Source organism: Labeo rohita, unplaced genomic scaffold (genome assembly GCF_022985175.1).
Source record: "Labeo rohita strain BAU-BD-2019 unplaced genomic scaffold, IGBB_LRoh.1.0 scaffold_122, whole genome shotgun sequence".
Lineage (NCBI taxonomy): Eukaryota > Metazoa > Chordata > Actinopteri > Cypriniformes > Cyprinidae > Labeo > Labeo rohita.
The window spans coordinates 207,152-213,151 of NW_026127362.1; the positions used below are offsets into that span (position 1 = coordinate 207,152).

Sequence of the window (6,000 nt, forward strand, 5' to 3'; positions counted from 1 at the left end):
TGTAAACTTCCCCCGTCACAGCCCAGTACAACACTCAATTTTTTCACCGCCTATACAAAATTAAATTTAGACAGTTCTTCACTAATTTACCGTATGAAGAATAGGTACCCAATTAGCACAGATGTGATATATTAGATATCAGGATAGTTTTTGATAACATTCACCTTATAATAAAAACAACACTTTCACATCTCTTTAATCTTGTTCGAATGAAATAAATAAAATTACAATAATGCCAGTAATGTGGTCGTTGAATCCTCTACTCCATTTTAAAACACGTGCATAACGTTGAGGGGCCTGTGCATGCGTGACATATCAGATAAATATAAGGATAGTTTTAATAACATTTACCGAATAATTAAAAACAACAAATTTACTTCAATTTAAAGTTGTACAAATTAAATAAATATACTTACAATAATTCCTGTCGCCGCTGCGTGTCTGAGTGCATGTATCCTAATTGAGCATGAACGTCGAGTGCATGTGTTCTAATTGAGCATGCGTGTCTGAGTGCATGTGTCTTGAGTGCGCATGCGCGGCTGAGAGTGCATGTGTCTGAGTGCGCATGTGCCGCTGAGAGTGCATGTCTGCAGCCAGACTCTATTGGATTTTTCTGTCACTGATTAAAAAATGGACAGGACGGACAATTTTTGGTTAAGTCGACCTCTGATATATATATATATATATATATACATACATACATACAGAGAATTTAAAAACTGATTTAAAATGATTTAAAAACTGATTTAAAATGATTTAAAAACTGATTTAAAATAAATTTAAGACAGTTAAAAATAAATAAGGATTATACAGTGCAATCAGTTTGGATGTAGCACAGTGCTCATTCAGTAAATGCACAACTAAACAGATGAGTTTTGAGTCTAGATTTAAATGTAGCTAATGTTTCAGCACATTTGATCTCTTCTGGAAGCTGATTCCAACTGCGGGCAGCATAATGACTAAAAGCGGATTCCCCTTGTTTTGTGTGAACCCTTGGTATTTCTAACTGACTCGATCCTAATGATCTGAGAGGTCTGTTAGGTTTATATTCAGTGAGCATATCTGCAATGTATTTAGGTCCTAGGCCATTGAGTGATTTATAAATGAGTAAAAGTACTTTAAAATCAATTCTAAATATAACTGGAAGCCAGTGTAGGGACCTGAGGACTGGTGTGATATGCTCATATTTTCTGGTTCTAGTCAGAATCCTGGCAGCAGCATTCTGGACGAGCTGCAGCTGTCCAATGGTCTTCTTGGGAAGGCCAGTGAGGAGACCATTACAATAGTCCACCCTACAATGTTTTTGAGATGATAGTATGCTGATTTAGTTACTGCTTTGGCATGACTACTGAAACTAAGGTCTGACTCCAGAATCACACCAAGATTTTTGACTTGATTTTTATTTGATTGACCCCTAGAGTCAAGGCATGCATTCACCTTAAGAATATTAACTTTTTACTTGTACAGCACTTTGGTCGGCCAAGGCCATTTTAAATGTGCTTTAGAAATAAATTGAAATGAAGTGTAACTAGAATATATCGTTTTTTTTTTGTTGTTGTTGTTTGTTTGTTTTTTTTCACTTAAAATAAATAAAATTACAATAATGCCAATAATGTGGTCGTTGAATCCTCTACTCCATTTTAAAACACGTGCATAACGTTGAGGGGCCTGTGCATGCGTGACATATCAGATAAATATAAGGATAGTTTTAATAACATTTACCGAATAATTAAAAACAACAAATTTACTTCAATTTAAAGTTGTACAAATTAAATAAATATACTTACAATAATTCCTGTCGCCGCTGCGTGTCTGAGTGCATGTATCCTAATTGAGCATGAACGTCGAGTGCATGTGTTCTAATTGAGCATGCGTGTCTGAGTGCATGTGTCTTGAGTGCGCATGCGCGGCTGAGAGTGCATGTGTCTGAGTGCGCATGTGCCGCTGAGAGTGCATGTCTGCAGCCAGACTCTATTGGATTTTTCTGTCACTGATTAAAAAATGGACAGGACGGACAATTTTTGGTTAAGTCGACCTCTGATATATATATATATATACACACATACATACATACAGAGAATTTAAAAACTGATTTAAAATGATTTAAAAACTGATTTAAAATGATTTAAAAACTGATTTAAAATAAATTTAAGACAGTTAAAAATAAATAAGACAGTTAAAATAAATAGTTATACAGTGCAATCAGTTTGGATGTAGCACAGTGCTCATTCAGTAAATGCACAACTAAACAGATGAGTTTTGAGTCTAGATTTAAATGTAGCTAATGTTTCAGCACATTTGATCTCTTCTGGAAGCTGATTCCAACTGCGGGCAGCATAATGACTAAAAGCGGATTCCCCTTGTTTTGTGTGAACCCTTGGTATTTCTAACTGACTCGATCCTAATGATCTGAGAGGTCTGTTAGGTTTATATTCAGTGAGCATATCTGCAATGTATTTAGGTCCTAGGCCATTGAGTGATTTATAAATGAGTAAAAGTACTTTAAAATCAATTCTAAATATAACTGGAAGCCAGTGTAGGGACCTGAGGACTGGTGTGATATGCTCATATTTTCTGGTTCTAGTCAGAATCCTGGCAGCAGCATTCTGGACGAGCTGCAGCTGTCCAATGGTCTTCTTGGGAAGGCCAGTGAGGAGACCATTACAATAGTCCACCCTACAATGTTTTTGAGATGATAGTATGCTGATTTAGTTACTGCTTTGGCATGACTACTGAAACTAAGGTCTGACTCCAGAATCACACCAAGATTTTTGACTTGATTTTTATTTGATTGACCCCTAGAGTCAAGGCATGCATTCACCTTAAGAATATTAACTTTTTACTTGTACAGCACTTTGGTCGGCCAAGGCCATTTTAAATGTGCTTTAGAAATAAATTGAAATGAAGTGTAACTAGAATATATCGTTTTTTTTTTGTTGTTGTTGTTTGTTTGTTTTTTTTTCACTTAGTGTAACTGCCAAAAATATCTTTGTTCAGTTAAAAACAGCTCAGTGTTGATTCAGTTCTGTCCAATATGTAAAGTTCATCAATTATAAAATGGTTCAATTGGGCAATATAGCGTTGTTTACTAGTATGAAACCTTATTAACAAGCCTTTGTAAAAAGAACTGTTAGCATATTTGTTTGTAAGGTGACAACTAGGGCTGTGTATTGCCAAGAATCTGGCGATATGATACGTATCACGATACAGGGGTTGGAATACAATATGTTGTAATACATTTCGATACTGTAAACAAGGAGATATATTGGGATATTTCTTATTTTATGAATAGGACATAATTTTAGGAAAGCTGTAATTAAGAACACACCACCATATGCAAACCATGAAAATAGCAGAGTGGCGTCAGCTCTTTAAAACCAGCCTAGTGGCCCCAAATAAGGCACAGGCCCCTAACAGGTTTGTTCCTCTGCTAAGGCTTTTGAACTTGCATACCAGAGCCCCAAGCCAAAGGAAGTGTTGAAGCCCGTTCGATTAAAAACTAAAGCTGTAAACCTCATAGCTGTCATTCATCCAAAAGAGTCTGAGTGAGTGTTTGTGTCTCACGTCAGCCCCGGTGGCCTAATGGATTGTGGGATCGAGTCCCAGCTAAACAGACAGCAGAGTGGCGCAGCGGAAGCGTGCTGGGCCCATAACCCAGAGGTCGATGGATCGAAACCATCCTCTGCTAAGGCTTTTGAACTTGCATACGTGACAGAGCCCCAAGAAAAAGGAAAGCGTTCAGAGCCTGTTTGTGAAAACCTAAAGACAACTAGTCTTCTCATAACTATCATTCATCCAAAACAGTCTAATTGAGTGTTTGTCTCTCTCTTTAAAAGGCCAGCTGAATAAGATTGAGAAATAACAACAAGCAAACCGCATCAGCCCCAGTGGCCTAATGGATAAGGCACTGGCCTCCTAAGCCAGGGATTGTGGGTTCGAGTCCCATCTGGGGTGATAGACAGCAGAGTGGCGCAGCGGAAGCGTGCTGGGCCCATAACCCAGAGGTCGATGGATCGAAACCATCCTCTGCTAAGGCTTTTGAACTTGCATACGTGACAGAGCCCCAAGAAAAAGTGAAGTGTTCAGAGCCCGTTCGTGAAAACCTAAAGCTGTAAACCTGGGTTATGGGTCATTCATCCAAAAGAGTCTGAGTGAGTGTTGGATTGTGGGATCAAGTCCCAACTAAACAGACAGCAGAGTGGCGCAGCAGAAGCGTGCTGAGCCCATAACCCAGAGGTCGATGGATCGAAACCATCCTCTGCTAAGGCTTTTGAACTTGCATACGTGACAGAGCCCCAACAAAAAGGAAAGCGTTCAGAGCCTGTTTGTGAAAACCTAAAGACAACTAGTCTTCTCATAACTATCATTCATCCAAAACAGTCTGAGTGAGTGTTTGTGTATCTCTTTAAAAGGCCAGCTGAATAAGATTAAGAACTAACAACAAGTAAAACACTCCACGACAGACCCAGTGGCCCAATAAATAAGGCACAGGCCTCCTAACAGGTTTGTTGGGTTTGAGTCCCATCCTAAGCCAGGGATTTTGGATTCGTGTCCCACCTGGCCCCACAGATAGCAGAGTGGCGCAGCGGAAGCGTGCTGGGCCCATAACCCAGAGGTCGATGGATCGAAACCATCCTCTGCTAAGGCTTTTGAACTTGCATACGTGACAGAGCCCCAAGAAAAAGGGAAGCGTTCAGAGCCTGTTTGTGAAAACCTAAAGACAATTAGTCTTCTCATAACTATCATTCATCCAAAACAGTCTAATTGAGTGTTTGTCTCTCTCTTTAAAAGGCCAGCTGAATAAGATTGAGAAATAACAACAAGCAAACTGCATCAGCCCCAGTGGCCTAATGGATAAGGCACTGGCCTCCTAAGCCAGGGATTGTGGGTTCGAGTCCCATCTGGGGTGATAGACAGCAGAGTGGCGCAGCGGAAGCGTGCTGGGCCCATAACCCAGAGGTCGATGGATCGAAACCATCCTCTGCTAAGGCTTTTGAACTTGCATACGTGACAGAGCCCCAACAAAAAGGGAAGTGTTCAGAGCCCGTTCGTGAAAACCTAAAGCTGTAAACCTGGGTTATGGGTCATTCATCCAAAAGAGTCTGAGTGAGTGTTTGTGTCTCACGTCAGTGGATTGGTGGCCTAATGGATTGTGGGATCGAGCTAAACAGACAGCAGTGGCGCAGCGGAGCGTGTGCTGGGCCCATAACCCAGAGGTCGATGGATCGAAACCATCCTCTGCTAAGGCTTTTGAACTTGCATACGTGACAGAGCCCCAAGAAAAAGTGAAGTGTTCAGAGCCCGTTTGTGAAAACCTAAAGCTGTAAACCTGGGTTAGCTGGGTCATTCATCCAAAAGAGTCTGAGTGAGTGTTTGTGTCTCACGTCAGCCCCGGTGGCCTAATGGATTGTGGGATCGAGCCCCAGCTAAACAGACAGCAGAGTGGCGCAGCGGAAGCGTGCTGGGCCCATAACCCAGAGGTCGATGGATCGAAACCATCCTCTGCTAAGGCTTTTGAACTTGCATACGTGACAGAGCCCCAACAAAAAGGAAGTGTTCAGAGCCCGTTTGTGAAAACCTAAAGCTGTAAACCTTCAGGTCATTCATTCATCCAAAAGAGTCTGAGTGAGTGTTTTGTGTCTCAAAACAGTCAGCCCCGGTGGCCTCTCTTATCGGCCAGCTGAATAAGATTAAGAGTGGCAGCAAGCAAGTGCTGAAAACCCAGAGGTCGATGGATCAAACCATCCTCTGCTAAGGCTTTTGAACTTGCATACGTGACAGAGCCCCAAAAAAAAGTGAAGTGTTCAGAGCCCGTTTGTGAAAACAAAGTTTGTTGGGTCTGAGTGAGTGTTTGTGTCTCAAGCCAGGGATTTTGGGGCCAATGGATTGTCCCAGCCCCAGCTAAACAGACAGCAGAGTGGCGCAGCGGAAGCGTGCTGGGCCCATAACCCAGAGGTCGATGGATCGAAACCATCCTCTGCTAAGGATTTTGAACTTGCA

At 41.3% G+C, this 6,000-nt stretch overlaps 8 non-coding genes across 8 annotated transcripts; all 8 read left to right on the forward strand.

Annotated features, from left to right (window-relative positions):
• Nucleotides 1–3,616: 3,616 nt before the first annotated feature.
• Nucleotides 3,617–3,688, forward strand: trnam-cau (transfer RNA methionine (anticodon CAU)). The gene has a single exon. It is a non-coding gene; the product is annotated as a tRNA-Met (tRNA).
• Nucleotides 3,689–3,881: 193 nt separating this feature from the next.
• Nucleotides 3,882–3,954, forward strand: trnar-ccu (transfer RNA arginine (anticodon CCU)). The gene has a single exon. It is a non-coding gene; the product is annotated as a tRNA-Arg (tRNA).
• Nucleotides 3,955–3,960: 6 nt separating this feature from the next.
• trnam-cau (transfer RNA methionine (anticodon CAU)) lies at nt 3,961–4,032 on the forward strand. The gene has a single exon. It is a non-coding gene; the product is annotated as a tRNA-Met (tRNA).
• A 539-nt stretch (nt 4,033–4,571) lies between these two features.
• trnam-cau (transfer RNA methionine (anticodon CAU)) lies at nt 4,572–4,643 on the forward strand. The gene has a single exon. It is a non-coding gene; the product is annotated as a tRNA-Met (tRNA).
• A 193-nt stretch (nt 4,644–4,836) lies between these two features.
• trnar-ccu (transfer RNA arginine (anticodon CCU)) lies at nt 4,837–4,909 on the forward strand. Its single transcript has one exon. It is a non-coding gene; the product is annotated as a tRNA-Arg (tRNA).
• A 6-nt stretch (nt 4,910–4,915) lies between these two features.
• trnam-cau (transfer RNA methionine (anticodon CAU)) lies at nt 4,916–4,987 on the forward strand. The gene has a single exon. It is a non-coding gene; the product is annotated as a tRNA-Met (tRNA).
• A 449-nt stretch (nt 4,988–5,436) lies between these two features.
• Nucleotides 5,437–5,508, forward strand: trnam-cau (transfer RNA methionine (anticodon CAU)). Its single transcript has one exon. It is a non-coding gene; the product is annotated as a tRNA-Met (tRNA).
• Nucleotides 5,509–5,911: 403 nt separating this feature from the next.
• On the forward strand, nt 5,912–5,983 carry trnam-cau (transfer RNA methionine (anticodon CAU)). The gene has a single exon. It is a non-coding gene; the product is annotated as a tRNA-Met (tRNA).
• The last annotated feature ends 17 nt before the right edge of the window (nt 5,984–6,000 follow it).